Source organism: Echinops telfairi, unplaced genomic scaffold, assembly GCF_000313985.2.
Source record: "Echinops telfairi isolate 266 unplaced genomic scaffold, ASM31398v2 ScPeMD7_7469;HRSCAF=8507_0, whole genome shotgun sequence".
Lineage (NCBI taxonomy): Eukaryota > Metazoa > Chordata > Mammalia > Afrosoricida > Tenrecidae > Echinops > Echinops telfairi.
Window position 1 is genome coordinate 39897756 of NW_022111372.1, and position 17865 is coordinate 39915620.

The window sequence follows — 17865 nt, forward strand, 5'->3', positions numbered from 1 at the left end:
GTCTCCCACACCCACCTCCCCACCAATTTGGATCGCTTGTTGTTCCCTTGTCCCTGGGTTTGTTATCCCCTCTTCTTCCCTTCCCCCCTCTAAAAGAGAAAGACATCAAAGGGAGCATAAACACTATCTGCTTTGTTTCCCTTGGTAATAAATTAATAGCTTCTGTGCTTTACCCTCCTTGAGTGTGGCCCTCTACCCCCCATCCACCTCCCAGCATCAGGGTAGGTTGATTCTCTTCTGGGGTCCCTCTGTCCCCCTGCATCTTGTCCTGACAATTCTGATCCCTCTCCCTCCTCTCCCCTCATTTTTTGGAAAGGCCTCCTGGTGGCCTCCATGCAGCGGTGTGCTATTCTACAGGTTCACTCTTGGCCTCCCTGTAAAGATGAAATCATTGTCTACTGACTGCCTTTCATAGGTGCCCAAGCCATGAATTTGAAAGGCTAACCTGGGAAGACAGTGGTCAGGACTGGGGTTCTGTGTGGCATTGGAGCTGGTCTCTGGGTGGCCCATGTTTCTCAGAACTAAGTAGATGGTCACATAAACAAATTAGCAAGTATAAGTGATCTAGGGCGATAAGTGTGGTGGACACCCTAGCATGGTGGACCCTGTCTCAGTCTAGAGTCCACTGTTACCTGCTCTGGCTATTTGGAGTCTGGAGTCTCAGTGCCATGGGATATTCTACTCCCCCTTTTAAAGTCATTACTTCAGATTTGAATATGAAGTCTTATGTTTATTTCATGTTGGAAATGAATTCAGGCTATCTGAGCACATCTACTCATGTCCTGTGAGTGCCCTTGGAGGGTCAGAGGGCCACTGATTTGTTTAGCTTGTAGAACCCCTGGTCAGGAGCAGTGAAAGGCCATTGGCTGAGCCACATTCAGGGTGGAGCAGAGTTGCTGGCAGACATACAGTGTCAATGTGGTCTCAGTCTCTGGCTCTAGGCACTTGTGATTAAAGCAGTTCCTCCGGCTGTGGGTGCTACCCACAGGATTTGCTTCCTTTAGTCTCTAGTCCATGAGTCTCATCATTCAGTCTGGAGGCTGTCAGGGACCATCGTCTGAGGAAGTAACGGGCAGCTGGGCCATGGAGACTCTTGGAAAGGTCTTGGAGGATTTGAGGGAGGTTCAGCTGTGGCCTACAGAAGGGACTCTAGTGTGCTCTGGGTATATGTCTGTCTGAATTGCATACCTGTTATCCTCCACCCATGTTGCAGTTTGAATTGTCAGTTCATAAATGAATGATGAACATACATACCTTAAAGGACTTTTACTCTCTGTTAACCAAAATATTTCACTAGCTGGAACATCTTTTTGCAAATCATGTAGGATGGCCCAGCCTTTCCTGTGACCATCTAAGGGAGCCTGTGGGGCTGGGGCCAGATAGTAAAGAAAGACACATCAGATTAGAAACTTAACCAATCTGAAACTGGAAGCTTGTGACTGAGCAGGTCTCGTCAACCATCGCTGTATGCAGCTTGCTTTAATATCATATGAAGTAACCTTCACCGATGACTTCACAACAGAGATATACACAGCCACTCTGTGCTACCCCCAGACCTGGGACACATGAACAGAACATATCAGAGTAGCACACAGGGCTGGAAGGAAGTGCTTCTGACCCTGTGTAGAGATAAAAGAGAAGGAAGTGTCTGCACAAGGGACCCACAGGCTCCCAGGAACCCTGTTTTCACATCCAGATACAGGCTGTTAGAGGATAATCCTAGAACAAATGGAATAATACATCAAAAGCAAAGGCAAAAGCTGACCTTGAGACTGGTACATGGCAGAGAGGAGGTGCCATAGTGGGGTTACGTGCTGTGCGGCTAACCTCAAGGTGAGCCGTTTAAAACCACCAGCCACTCTGGAGAAAGACGAGGAACTCTACTTCTGTGAAGAGTTACAGTCTCAGAAACCCACAGGGCCAGTTTTATCCTGTTCATTAGGGTTGCTATGAGTTAGAATTGGCAATGAAACTCGATGGCAGTGAGTTTTAAGCGCACATTTACACTAAGCCCCTGAAAATCTGGAAGCTGAGTCCAAGCACCAACCATGAACAGGGAGATACAGAGTTAGCGATCCAGGATGAAGTGAGACTAGGGAAGAGTTGTCAAAAGTATTGAGAACAACTTGGAATTCCCAGTAAACATCTTACTAGATACTATAATATAGCCAGCCAATAATCACTGAGAGAGCCAAGTACTCAGCATATTTTGAGGTCTGTTAACACCATATTAAACTGTTACTCTTGACCCTCAATTGGTGCAAGGTGTACAGTTAAATATATATGTGACTCTTTTCCCTAAGCCTTGTGCTAAAAGTTCTCCAGTTATTTCATGCGTGGCAGAAACTCACATTGAGTTCTTCAGAATGGGTCCATGGGAAAAAATATCCACAAAGTTCTTGCAGGATCTTATATTTTTATCTGTGGCCTTTATGGTTGAAGGTAGTTTGTGGCACAAAATCTTTGGAGATGAATAGCTCACATTTTTTTTGTTAGTGTTGAGAAGTATGATAACAATCTGATTTTCTTTTCTTTATGAGTGACTGGGTCTTTTTTGCTTGGTGCTCCAAAAAGGGTCCTTTTACTTGGGTTCCCCAAAAAAACTGTCTCTAAAGTCTCTCTTTTTTAAAAAAAATCATTTTATCAGGGGCTCGTACAATTCTTATCACAATCCATACATACATCCATTGTCAGTCACATTTATACATTTGTTGCCATCATCATTCTCAAAACATTTGCTTTCTACTTTAGCCCTTGATATCAGCTCATTTTCCCCTTCCCTCCCCACTTTCCCCTCCCTCATGAACCCTTGATAATTTATAAATTATTATTATCTTGTCATATCTTAAACTGACGTCTCCCTTCACCCACTTTTCTGTTGTCCATCCCCCAGGGAGGTGGTTATATGTAGCTCCTTGTAATCAGTTCCCTCTCTCTACCCCACCTTCCCTCCACCCTCCCGGTATTGCCACTCAGCACTGGTCCTGGATTCCCTGTGTTTCCAGTTCCTATCTGGACCAGTGTACATCCTCTGGTCTAGCCAGATTTGTAAGGTAGAATTGGGATCATGATAGTGGGGGGAGGAGGAAGCAATTAAGAACTAGAGGACAGTTGTATGTTTCATCGTTGTTACCCTGCCCCCTGACTGGCTCATCTCCTCCCCACGACCCTTCTGTAAGGGGGTGTCCAGTTGCCCACAGATGGGCTTTGGGTCTCCACTCTGCACTCACCCTCATTTACAATGATAGGATTTTTTGTTTTTTGATTCGTGATACCTGATCCCTCTGACACCTCGTGGTCACACAGGCTGGTGTGCTTCTTTCATGTGGGCTTTGTTGCTTCTCAGCTAGATGGCCGCTTGTTTATCTTCAAGCTTTTAAGACTCCAGATGCTATATCTTTTGATAGCCAGACACCATCAGCTTTCTTCACCACATTTGCTTATGCACACATTTGTCTTCAGTGATCATATCGGGAAGGTGGGCACCCACTGATAGGATTTTTTGTTCTTTGATGCCTGATACCTAGTCCCTTCTACATCTCGAGGTCACACAGGCTGGTGTACTTCTTCTATGTGGGCTTTGTTGCTTCTGAGCTAGATAGCCACTTGTTTACCTGCAAGCCAAGTTAATTATTTTTCCAAGATGTCAACTGCTCAAGATTGAGTTTTCCAGGAACTCAATGTACTGTTTCAATATGCAATATTCAACACTTTTAGATTTCTTTCTTTTTTTTACATTGTCTTTGTTTGCTTAAAGTATATTGCAAGTATACACATGTTGAATCTCTTTGCCTTTTGTGATAATCACATTCTATGTTAGTTAGGGTTGACTAGAGAAACAAATTCAGAGAAACTCATATGTGTATAAGAAAGAGATTTATATAAAATAGTAATTGTATATTAAGAAAACATCCCAGCCAGTCCAGATCAAGTCCGTAAGTCTGATATTATCCCATATGTATTATACCAGTCTATAAATTCCTCTTCAGACTCACACAACACATGCTATGACACCGAGTGCAGGAAGATCACAGGCCAGTGGGTGGAAAGTCTTGTGAATCCTGTGGTCGTGGAAGTATCTTAGTGCTGGCATGGGTCTCCACATGGCTCCTCCAGCTCCAACGCTCTAGCTGCCATCAGCATAGCACCATGTGTCTTGTCAGCAGGAATGTCTTGCAAGGAAACAAGGCAGAGAGTTTCTCATCTCCAGGGAGGAATACAGGAGTACCCAGATGCTCAGGAGAAGGCCATGCCCACACAGAGGCCTCACTGGCTATGGCCTGATTGACAGACTAGACTCCACCCCTTCCTAAATTGATTGGAGATTATGTAACTACCACACATTCCCTTGACTATTCTTAACTTTCATTTCTGTTTCATTATTTCATTATCTTCCCTTTATGCTATATTTTTATCTTCTGTGCCTTTTGTGATGTCTCTGCTCTCATGTGGCTTCCAATTTATTTTCTGTTTTGGAAAAATTAAATTCTAGGTTTTTTCCCCCCTGTATTCTCTCAGCTACGTTTGCATAGTTCCTGCTTTTTTGCCATTCCATTTGGAAATATTCTAATTTGCTGAAAGCTTTTTTTCAATGATTTAAAAACTGCACATGAAGCAAGTAAAGGTGATTGTGAATTTATTGTGAATATGCATTGGTTCAGTCTTTTCACAATGAGGAAGTTTTGCATAAACGTAGAACTGATTTGAGTTGAAACAACACTACCCCACTAAAAGAAGGTGACATCATGCTTGAAGAGGCTAGTACCCACACCACTTTGAAAGTGTGTGGCCCTCTATGGTTCTGCCAATAATATAATGTCATGCAGCAGGCTCCTTAAAGGGCTCACTATGCCTCTACCAATCTCCTGTCCAGTACTTTCACTCATCATTTTTCCCATTCCAGCTACTGTGATAAGTTGGCCCCCCCCCCCAAAAAAAAAAAGGGTCTTTATTCCACTCCACTGGCCATCACAGAACTGTGCAAATTGGTTTAAAGCTCTTCTTAAAAGCAAGGTGGAGTTGTCCATAAGTTGGATATTCATAACCTGGCAACTATCTTTATTAAAATGCTGGTTATTTTAGTTCAGTTTGACATATTAGGCTAAATTTTTAATTCTCTTTGGGCCTTTATTTTCCTGATGTGTTGTTATGATCTGTTAAAATGTTATTTACTTCTTTTTTGCTTTCTGTCATTTTTGTTGGGTGCCCTTGAATCGGTTACTACCCACAGCGCCCTTATGCACAAGAGAACGAAACCCTGGACAGTCCTGTGCCACCCTCAGTTTTCCATTGCTTGAGTCAATCCATCCCTGAGGCTGCCCCTTTTTCCCTGCCCCTCCACTTTATCAAACATGATGTCCTTCTCCAGGGACCGATCTCTCCTGACAACATGTTCAAGGTATGTAAGACAAAGTCTTGCCATCCTTGCCTCTAAGGAGCACTCTGGCCTTACTTCTTCCAAGGCAAATAAGTTTATCATTCCATCAGTCCACAGTACTTTTAATACTTCACCATATTTTAAATGCATTGATTCTTCTTAGGTCTTTTTTATTCAATGTCAACTTTCACATGCTTATGGGGCTATTAAAAATGCCATGTCTTGGGCCAGCTACATGTTAGTCCTCAAAGTAACATCTTTGCTTTTTCAATATTCTAAAGAAATCTTGTGCAACAAATTTACCCAATGCAGCTCTGCTTTGGGTCTTTTGACTGCTGTGTCCACGAGCATTAATTGGGGATCCAAGGAATACAAAATCCTTGACAGCTCTAATCTTTTCTCCATTTATCATAATGTTGCCCATTAGTCCAGTTATGAGGATTTTGGTCTTCTTTTGGTAATATATTAATGTGGGATTTTTCCTCATAATCCCTTCTGTGTCTCATTTTTAAATGTGAGCTTTTCTACATTATTAAGAAAAAGAAGAAAAAGGACAAGGAGACAGACCTTTTTTCCCCATAACCTCTAGGATCAAGAGATCTCTCCTTTATTGCTATTAAGAATTATTTCAGTCTTAGAAGAAGGGCAGCCAGAACACTCCTTGGAAGAAAGAACAGAAAGACTCATATCTCATACTTTGGACATACTATCAGGAGAAATCAGTCCCTGGAAAAGGACATCATGCTCGATATAGTGGAGGGGCAGTGAAAAAGAAGCAGCCCTTCAATAAGATGGACTGACATGGTGGCTGCAACAATGAACTCAAACAGCAATAATTGTGAGCCTGGCGCAGGACCAGGCAGTGTTTCATTCTGTTGTGCTTGTGGTCACTGTGAGTCAGAACTGATAAGACAGCACCTGATAGCAAACGACATTTGTCAGAATCCACTTGATGGCAGTAGGCTTCGTCAGTTTTTATAATACAATCTAGTTCATTATATTTAGAATATATTTAATATGTTTGCAAATGATACCTTTTTAAATTTGTGAGCAAATAATGAAACTTAAAAATTGTACTATCTTTCTATCTGTCTTCTCCATGCTCTCTGTAATTCTTTTGGAAATCTAATTAAAAGTGTATTGGATATTTATATATCTATATTTCTTAGGTCCTTTTGCATTTTTCACTTTTTCTTTATTGTAATACATTCTGAATGTCTCTCGTGACTTAAATTTCCACTCACTAGTGTGCTTTTCAGTTATGTACAGTTCTGTTGTACGCTGTTCACTGAGCTCATTGTTTTCTTTTTCTCTCTCATTGTTTTCTTAATTGTAGAAATTGTAGGGTTTTTTTTAAAGAATTTCTCTGTGCTTTTTTGCTTTTGCTTTTATTATAACTTTACAAAGCTTTTTGGAATATTTACAAACTCACAGGAAGTTGCAAAACTAATACACAAAGTTTTCTGTAACATTCACTGAGATTCTACCAATGTTAACATCTCATAAATATAGTACAATATCAAACCTAGGACAATTACAATGGTGCAGTACTGTTAATAAGACTACAAGTCTTATTCTAATTCCACCACTTTTCTCCTGCATTCACTTGTATTTGGGGGCATGTAAGGGGTGTAGCCATCCTAGCCATATTATGCAATTTTGTCTCATACAAATTTGTGTAACCACCACTATCTTAAGCTAAGGAACTGCTCTGTCACTACAGAGGAACTAGCTTTAAGCACTCCTTAATATTTGTGCCCCAGAAATTCTTAATTTGTTCTCAACCTCTGTAATTATGTCATTTCAAAAATATTATATAATGGAATCATATAGTGTGTAACCTTTTAAGATTGGATTTTTCTACTTAGTACATGCCTGTAAGATCCATCCAAGTTGATGCATGTCTTAAATGTGCATTCCTTTTTATTACTGAATAATTTTTCTTGTTTAGACAGATAACAGTTTGCTTATCCACTTGTTGAAGATTATTTTGATGTTTGGGCTATTATGAATAAAAATGCAATGGAAATCTAAGCATATCTTTTAGTATGAATGTTAAGTTTTTATTTCTCTGTGATAAGTGGACAAGAGTGTGAGATTACTGGGTTGTATGTAAGTGTGAGTTTAGTTTTATATGTATATATTTTTATAAATCATTTTTTTGGGGTCTCATACAACTCTTATCACAATCCATACATCCATCCATTGTGTCAAGCACATTTGTACATTTGTTGCCATCATCATTCTCAAAATATTTTCTTTCTACTTGAGCCCTTGGTATCGGCTTCTCATTTTTTCCCCCCTCGCTCCCTCATGAACCTTTGATAATTTATAAATTATTGTTATTTTTCATGTCTTACACTGACCAATGTCTCCCTTCACCCACTTTTCTGTTGTCTGTCCCCCAGAGAGGGGGTTATATGTAGATTATTGTGATTGGTTCCCTCTTTCTCCCCCACCTTACCCTTACCCTCCTGGTATCAGTACTCTCATTATTGGCCCTGAGGGGTTTATATGTTGGATTCCCTGTGTTTCCAGTTCCTGTCTGTACCAGTGGAAATCCTCCAGTCTAGCCGGATATGTAAGGTAGAATTGGGATCATGATAGTCGGGGGGAGGAAGCATTAAAGAACTCAAGGAAAGTTGTATGTTTCATTGGTGCCATACACCCAGACTGGCTTGTCTCCTCCCCGCGACCCTTCTGTAAGGTGATGTCCAGTTGCCTACATGTGAGCTTTGCCTACAGTTGTCCACTCCACACTCCCCTTTATCCACAATGATATGATTTTTTTGTTCTCTGATGCCTGATACCTGATCCCTTCGACACCTCATGATCACAGTGGCTGGTGTGCTTCTTCCATATGGGCTTTGTTCCATCTCAGCTAGATGGCCATAGTTTTATATTTTTAATGATTTATCATTTAATATTTGCACTAGCAAATGTCTGAGACATCCATTTTTTTATTCTTCCCCACGATATCATTATTTTTTTATTTTAATTATAGCTATTCTAATAAATGTGTAGTGATCCTCATTGTAGATTTAATAGGCTTTTCCCCAATGGCTGATGAAAGAGCCTGAGTAGAGCAATGGTTAAGACCTCAACTGCTAATCTATTGGTTGGCAGTTTGAACTCACCAGCTGTTCCAGGAGAGAAACATGTGGCAGGGTGTTTTTGTGATTATTATGGCCTGGGAAACCCTATGGAGTGATTTTACTCTATCATATCGGGTCTCTATGAGTCTGAATTGATGTAATGGCAATAGGTTAATCACTGATCTTTTCCTGAAATTATTTTCTATATGCATATTTTCTTTGGGGGGAATCTCATATCTTTTGCCAATTTTCTAATAAAAGTTTTTAGATGTTGAGTCTTGGGTGCCCTTTATATGATGGTTCCTCAAGAAATTTGTAGAAAAATGGAATTAAGAGATAAAGGAATTTTACTATGGTCTTTTTTCTGGTATATGTGCTTTACAAATATTTTCTTACAGTCGATAGCTGGTCCTTTTTTATTCTTATTACAAAGCAAAAGTGTTTACTTTTAATAAAGCCCAATTTGGTTATTGTTTTTTTATTTCTTTTTTGCCTATCCAGTTATACAACCACCTTTGTTGAAAGGCTCTCCGTGTTCTTATTTACTTGCTTTTCTACCTTTGACAAAAGGATATATTAATGTGGACCTATTATGTTCCATAAGGAGCCCCGGGGGTGTAGTAGGTGATGAATTGAGCTGCTGACCACAGACGAACATATCCATTGGAACCCACCAGTCCCTCCATCGGAGAAAGATGAGGCTGCCAGCTCTAGAAAAGTTTAAAAATCTTAGAAACTCAAAGGGGCAATTCTACTCTGCCCTATAGGATTTCTGTGAGTTAGAATTAACTCAATAACACTAGGTGGGAAATTTTCATATAGCGAGACTAAAAGGCCATAGTAGGGGGGACACAGGAGAGGAGAAAGTGGGGGTAAGGAGGTGGTGCTGACCAACCCAGGGATAGGGGAGCAACAAGTGATCCAAAATCAGTGGCAAGGAGGGTGTGGGAGGCCTGGGAGGGATTCAGCAAGGGCAACATAACCGAGAGAAATCACTGAAATTCAAATGAAGGCTGAGCATGATAGTGGGACAAGAGGAAAGTAAAAGGAAATAGAGGAAAGAACTAGGTGACAAAGGGTATTTACAGAGGTTTTAAGACTGGAATGTACATATGTAAATATGTTTATATAAGAGTGTGGGGAAACAGATCTACATGCATATATTTATAGGTTTAGTGTTAAGGCAGCAGATGGACATTGGGCTTCCACTCAAGCACTTACTCAATGCAAGAACACGTTGTTCTATTAAATTGGCATTCCAGGATGCACACCTTCCCAACATGATTGCTGAAGAAAAATGTGAACATAAGCAAAGGTGGTGAAGAAAGCTGATGGTGCCCGGCTACCAAAAGATATAACGTCTGGGGTCTTAAAGGCTTGAAGACAAACAAGCGGCCATCTAGCTGAGAACCATCAAAGCCCACATGGAAGAAGCACACCAGCCTGTGTGACCATGAGCTGTTGAAGGGATCAGGTATCAAGCATCAAAGAACAAAAAAATCATATCATTGTAAAGGTGGATGAGTGCAGAGTGGAGACTCAAAGCCCATCGGTAGGCAACTGGACACCCCCTCGCTGAAAGGTTGAGGGGAGGAGATGAGCCAATCAGGGTACAGGGTAGCAACAATGAAACATATAACTTTCCTCTAATTCTTAAATACTTCCTCTGCCCCCACTATCATGATCCCAATTCTACCTTACAAATCTGGCTAGACCAGAGGATGTACATTGATACAGATAGCAACTGGAAACACAGGGAGTCCAGGACAGATGACTCCTTCAGGACCAGTGGTGAGAGTGGTGATGCCTGGAGGGTGGAGGGATTGTGGGGTAGAAAGGGGGAACTGATTACAAGAATCTACGTATAGCCTCCTCCCTGGGGGATCAACAGCAGAGAAGAGGGTGGGGGGAGACGTTAGACAGTGTAACTTGTGACAAAACAATAATAATTTATGAATTATGAAGGGTTCATGAGGGAGGGGGGAGGGAGGGGGAAAATGAGCAGCTGATATTAAGGGCTAAAGTAGAAGGCAAATGTTTTGAGAATGATGATGCAACAAATTTACATATGTGCTTGACACAATGGATGTATGTATGGATTGTGATAAGAATTGTATGAGCCCCCAATAAAATAATTAAAAAGAAAGAAAGAAAGAAAAGAAAAGAAAAGAAACCAAGGTTGGCCAGTGGTCACCATGGGTGAGGGAGGAAGAGTTTGTTGCTTAGGGGGCATTGAGTTTATGCTAATCGTGGTCGAATAATTTGGAAAAGGATATCAATACAACATAAAAAGTGTAATTTTAAAAAAAGTGTAATTAATGGCACTGAATTATACTTGTTGAAGTTGTTGAATTGGAAAAAAAAATCTTTGTCTTCTACCATCAAAAAAAAAGGCCATAGTAATTAATTTGTGTTTCTCTTCCTGTTTAAGTCCTAACTCTGTATTGGACATTAGGCAAGATCACTGTACATGTAATTTCATTATAGTTTCATGTAGCACTACTTGGGCAGTGTAGTTTTCTCATCTTACATGCGTAAAACTGAAGTAGTTCAGGCTCTTGGACCACAGAAGGAGCAAGGTTGGTATCCAGGTTCTCTGATATGGCTGCGTTCCTTCCTTTCCAGACAGATTAGTAATAAGAAGGTTGTGTGTGTGTGCGTAGTTTTTGTTTTATTTAAAGTTGAACAAATTTGGGTATTAAGCAGAGGCATCTTTTTTACAATCCTTATGCTTTTTCTCTTTCTTACTGGGCACCACAGAGATTGAAGATTTCAGGTTAGAGAATGTGTAAAGTTTTCTTTTCTCACTAAAATATCATACCTTAGTTCCTGAAAAGCACACCTAGAGACAAGGGCACTGACAGGTTCAGCTTTTGTATTTCTTTGTTTTTCTTAACCAGTTTTGCTTTACATGCAGCATCTTCTGCCAGATCCTGCCTCGTTTCCTGTCTATCTGAAATGACCACCCTGAGAGGCAGGATGAGAACACAGAGGAAACCTGCCTTATAACTGCCTGCTCTTTCAAACCTTCTCTAAAACCCCAAGCAGAGTGCGGGTCATAGTGTGAGTTGCTGAGACACCCATGTATGTATACACTTGCCTGTGTGCACATAGCTATTGGGTGTCTTTCGGCTGGAGTGTGTTCAGGAAGGGATATGACATATCTATTTTGAAGCTGATTTGTTGTGGTGACATGTTCAACAAAATGTTAAAAATCCTGTTTCTGGGGGGAAAAATCATGTTTCTGTTTTTATGAAATTCATTATACATTGAGGGTAGACCATAGACTTGAGGAAAGGGAAGCATGTGCTGTATGTGACCTTCTCAGTCTCCCTTGTTACTCACTCAGCTACCTCTGATCTATTGAGTTGTATTTTAATTTTTTCAGCACAACCCTCCCCACAGAAAAACTGCACTCCTCTTACGCCCTTGCCCCATCTTTTGTTCTAGTCTTTGATAGCAAAGACTTACTACTTTTGCCTATGTGGAGATCTCCCAGTTATCTCTTGATTTGAAGAAGCTTGTCTTATAGCAGATTTCTCAAGAAAGAATTGTAAATATAAGTTCTTGGACTTAAAACTATTTTTCTATAGTTTTAATTCTTAAAGAATGGCTTGTTTAAATATAAAGTATTTTGGCCGTGTTTTATTTTTACATGGGCTTATGAAAATATTATCCACTGTTAACTTCTGTACATTGCTGTCAGGAAATTTGATACCAATTTAATTTTTATTGTTATTGCTTAGAAAGCAAGTCTTTTTGCCTAGAGTCCCAAAGCGTTTTCTGAAAGTCTTAATAATTTTACCATAATATGCTTCAGAGGTGACCATTCTGGATTAACTTTCTCAAGTATGTGCTGAACCTTATTAATTTACAGGTTCATATTTTCTAGGAAAAGCTTCCAAAAGTTTAAGTACTCATTCTGTGTCATAGTTTAGCTTTTCTCCTTTAGGAACTGCAGTCTAAGATTTCTTTAACCCTGTGTTATCTGTCAGTTTTTCTGTGATCACTTGTACCCTTTTGGACCTGCTTGTTACCTTACATTTGTTTTGTCTTACCCCCTCAGTCTGCTCTTAAATTTTCTTTACTATATTCAGTCAAATCTATTCTGTTTTAGTACCCTATCATTTAGTTTTTATTTGTAGATGGATTTTATTTTGCTCTTTATTTCATACGTCTGGTTAATTCTCATTTCATAGTTTCCTGTTTTGTTTTTTAGTTTTTGTTTCTGGGGTTTCTCGAATCTGCACATGTTTTAATTTGTATTAAAGTTCTCCTCTGCTTTGTGGCTAGGGAGTGATTTCATCAGGCTTGAGTTTGGGCTTTCCACTTTCTTCTTCTTAAACCATAATGGGTTTCAGCGCTAGCTCTGCTAATTTGAGAAGATTATTTGTCCAAATGGATTTTGCGTGCCTTTTTCAATTTATTTTGAAAGCCCTTGGATTTCCCTGGACTTTTGCAATAACAGGTGTTTCTAGCTGGGTAGAGAAATGTATAGGCCCTGGAGTGTTTTACCAAGTTTCTCTATCAAAAAGCATCTTTTCTTGCTGGTCAGTTCATTGCAGTTTTTAACAAATGGCATTTTTGGAGATGGGATTAAATCTTGTGATTTTATGATAGGTATTTTTAAAAAAGTTGTGCCCACTACGGAGTCCATTCTAACTCATCGTGATCCTATATAGGGTTTCCAGGACTGTAAATCATTATGGAATCAGACAGCCTCATCTTCCTCTTGTGAATTTTGACTATTTCTGACCTTCTTTCCGTAAGCTTCAAAGAGATGCCGCTGCCTTCTTCTTTTTCTGCTTCTTTTATAGAATATGTGTCTTATTGAATCTGTACTTATAATTTGCATACTGTCCAAATCTAACCCATAAATACCAATTAGCTCTGTGTCCAATACTTGTAATAGCCTACATGGCTTCAGCTGTTTAGTAATTTGTGTGAATGAAATATAATGTTAGGTGCCAATCTACTTTTAAAACCACACTTATTTAAAAGAAATGAACTTTTTAAAAATTATTTTTTTGTACAGCTCTTTTCTTCCACTTTTCCTAAGGCTGCCATTATGATTCCATTTACAAATTGTCTCTAATTTTTTCATTGCTAACTATTTTAGAAGGATGATAATTTTTCTTCCCAACCTCTCCCCAAAAGATCCCCACATTTATACAAATGTGGATGACAAACTTCCTTTGTTTTCCTTTAATCATTTTATTGGGGGCTCGTACAACTCATCACAATCCATACATCCATCCATTGTGTCAAACACATTTGTACATTTGTTGCCCTCATCATTCTCAAAACATCTGCTTTCTACTTGAGCCTTTGGTATCAGCTCCTCATTTCCCCCCCTCACTCCCTGCTCCCTCCTCACTCATGAACCCTTGATAATTTATAAATTATTTTGTCATATCTTACACTGTCTGACGTCTCCCTTCACCCACTTTTCTGTTGTCCATCCCCCAGGGAGGAGGTTATATGTAGATCCTTGTAATTGGTTCCCCCTTTCTACCCCACCTTCCCTCCACCCTCCCGGTATCGCCACTCTCACCACTGGTCCTGAAGGGATCATCTGTCCTGGATTCGCTGTGTTTCCAGTTCCTGTCTGTACCAGTGTACATCCTCTGGTCTAGCTGGATTTGTAAGGTAGAATGGGGATCATGATAGTGGGGGGCGGGAGGAAGTATTTAAGAACTAGAGGAAATGTGTCTGTTTCATCGTTGGTACCCTGCCCCCTGACTGGCTCATCTCCTCCCCGTGACCCTTCTTTAAGGGGGTGTCCAGTTGCCTACAGATGGGCTTCGAGTCCCCAATCTGCACTCCCCCTCATTCACAATGATATCATTTTTTGTTCTTTGATGCCTGGTACCTGATTCCTTTGACACCTTGTGATCACACAGGCTGGTGTCCTCCTTCCATGTGGGCTTTGTTGCTTCTGAGCTAGATAACCACTTGTTTACATTCAAGCCTTTAAAACCTCGGACACTATATCTGTTGATAGCCAGGCACCATCAGCTTTATTCACCACATTTGTTTATGCACCCCTTTGTGTGAATGGCCAACTTCTAAAGTAAATTTATTGCATAATGGATTTTTCAATCCCTAAGTACTAGAGACAGCACAGTCTGAAAAAGTGGATGGATGAGTGAAATGACTCCAAAGGTGAAAGGCACTTTTGGTTTTCAGAACAGAACAGATTTGCTCCAGAGAACCAACAAGCCTTTGCTGATCTACTAGAATCCTCTGGATCCTTTTGTTCAGAAGAACTGTTACTCTATTAAGGACATCATTATCATGCCCTGGTCCACAGGCTGTGTTCCCAGTACTTCTCAGCTACAACAAAATCCTGAAGCTTTCAGCTTGCCTTTACAAGCTAAGCAGGCCTTTCATGAATGTTTGCAGAATGAATACCTTGTTACAACAGAGTTTAGGGCAGCCTCACAATTATAATATTTACCATACCGAAGTTATTCCCATATCCACTTCTATTGGTCCAGCATATTTTAATTTTCAGTTAGGCTGCTTTTAATATAAGGAGATACAAAAGGGGTGGGAGGCGGTCTATGATGCCATGGAGCTTAATGGTTTTCATTTATTCTTGGGAGTAAATATTATCTGTGTTCTGCCATTTGTAGGACTCCACAATGCTTTCTCATGTTATGAACTTTTTACCTGTTTTTTTGCTTTGGCATCAGCTCCAGAGCTAATACTATTATTTTTGTTTCACTTGATGAGCTCTGGAGGCATAGTGGTTCTGCTCTGGGCTGCTAACCCCAAGGTCAGCAGTTCAAAACCACTAGCAGCTCTGCTGGATGAAGAGGCTTTATACTCCAATAGTTAGAGTCTTGGAAACCCACAGGGGCAATTCAGCCCTGTCCTATCAGGACACCTTGAGTCAGCATCAACTCAATGACAATGCATTTTTCAATTTTCTTGAAACACAGTTTTTAATAGGATACTGGGTGGTGTAGGCAGTTTGTGATTGATTGCAAATTTGAAAGTTTATGGTTAAAACTCACCCAATGGTACCACTGAAGAAAGGCCTGGTGAAACACTTCTAGAGGATTACAGCCAAGAAAATTCTATAATCCAATTCTACTCTTACGGTAGAAATTAGAAGATTTTATATCAACTAGACACACCTTGCTAGGGGAAGAGTTCAACATGTCAATCAAGTTGCAGTCTGATGATACCACTTTATTTCCTATCTTTCACTTTCATCGTTGTGTTAGACAGGGTACTCTAGAGGGACAAAACAGATTGCTAAAATTTTATATATATATTTATATAGATAGATAGATAACACAAGAAATAAACAGTTAAATGCTTTTTCACGTTAAGAACTTTTTACCTTCTGGGGAGAGGGTTGAATTTGCCTGTTTTTTCTTTTGTCTCTGTAATTTGCGTATCCTACACAAAAAAATCATTGTCTAATCCATGGTCATGAAGTTTTACATCAATATTTTCTTCTAATAGTTTTACAGTTTTAGCCCTTACATTTAAGTCTTTATCCATATTTAGTTACTTTTGTGTATAGTGTGATGTGAGGATCATATTCATTCTTTTTACATGTGGATATACTTTGTTACAAAGATTATTATTTCCTGTTCTATTCTTTATTACTTTTCTTCTGGTGGCTGGAGATTAATTTTTCTGCTCCTGTTCTAACTGTTGAAGGTGTTGGGTTAAGATGATAACGTTGGTTCTTTCTTTCATTTTAATTTGTGCATTTATTGCTAATTTCCCCTGAATACTATGTTTACCATGTCCAAAAGATTTGGGTGTGTTGTATTTTCATTGTAATTTGTTTCAAGAAATATAAAACCTTTGTCGCTTACGTCTTCAATTGTTAGGTGCCTTCGAGTAGGTTCCAACTCACAGTGACCCTGTGTGCAACAGAACAAAACACTGCTCAGTCTTGTGCCATCCTCACAACTGTACAGTTGTACTTGTGCCATCCTCACAATTGAGCCTATTGTTACAGCTACTCTATGAATCCATCTTGTCAAGGCTCTTTCTCTTTATCGCTGCACCTCTACTTTCTAAGCATGCTGTCCTGCTCCAGAGACTGCTCTCTCCTGACAACATTTCCACATTGTGTCTTCAATTAGCCAATAATATTTAAGCAGAGTGTTGTTTAATTTTGCTGTATTTGATTTTTTTTGGATCTTCTTATTGTTGATTTCTAATTTCATAAATTTGTGTCAGGGTTGTAGCCTTTCAACATACTTACTATATCTATATGCCAAGCAGATAATATGAGAAGCTGAACTATTTGTAGAAGAACATGGCATCAGGATTAGAAGAAGACTTATTGATAACCTGCTATATGCAGATACCATAACACTTAACTTGCTGAAAGCAAGGAGGACTTAACGAACTTGCTGATGAAGATCAAGGCCTGCAGCCTTTAATAAGGATTGCAACGTCAATATGGAGAAAACCAAAATCACCCCAACAGGTCCAATAGATAACATAATGATAAACAAGAAGAGAATGAAATAATCAAGAATTTCATTTTTCTTGGATCCAAATCAATGGTCATGTAAGCAACAGTCAGGAAATCAAATGATGTATTGCATCCTTTGAATAAGACCCTTTAAAGTGTTGAAAATCAAGGATGTCACCTTTGAGTACTCAGGTATGCCTGACCCAGGCGTTGGTATTTTTTATATGCATGTGAAAGTTGGACACTGAACAAGAAAGGTCCAAAAAGAATCGATGCATCTGAATTATGATGCTGGCATAGAATACTGAAAGTACCATGTTCTGTCAGAACAACAAACAAATCAGTCTTGGAGAAATTACAGCCAGAATTTCTGCTTCTTGGAAGCAAGGATAATGAGACTTAAGACATGTTATCAGGAAAATCCAGTCCCTGGAGAAGGACATCATCTTTGGTGAAGTGGAGGGGCTGCAAAAGAGAGGAAGACCCTGGACAAGGTGGATTGACTCAGTGGCTGCAACAGTGGACTCAAATACAACAACAATTGTGAGAATGATACAGGCTCAGGCAAGGTTTCCTTCTGTTGAGCATAGGTCACTATGAGAAAGAACGGATGTCACAGCATTTTACAAAGCAGCAATAATTTTCTTATTAAATAATCATTTCATTAGGGTCTCATACAGCTCATCACAATCTGTACATACGTCATTTGTGTCTAGCACATTAGTACATATGTTGACTTCATCATTCTCACAATGCCCGCTTTCCACCCAAGCCCTTGGTGTCAGCTCCTCATTTTTCCCACTCCCTCCCCGCTCCCCTCTCCCCTGAGCCCTTGATAATTTTTAAATTATTATTATTTTATCATATCTTACCCCATCCAATGTCTCCCTCACCCAATTTTCTGTCTGTCCTCCAGGGCGGAGGCCATATGTAGACCTTGT

The 17865-nt window shown here is 39.8% G+C and overlaps 1 protein-coding gene across 2 annotated transcripts in view; it reads left to right on the top strand.

The window, feature by feature from the left end:
- The window catches only part of PCBP3 (poly(rC) binding protein 3), a 402541-nt gene that overhangs the window by 263414 nt on the left and 121262 nt on the right, over positions 1-17865 (top strand). The window lies entirely within an intron of this gene.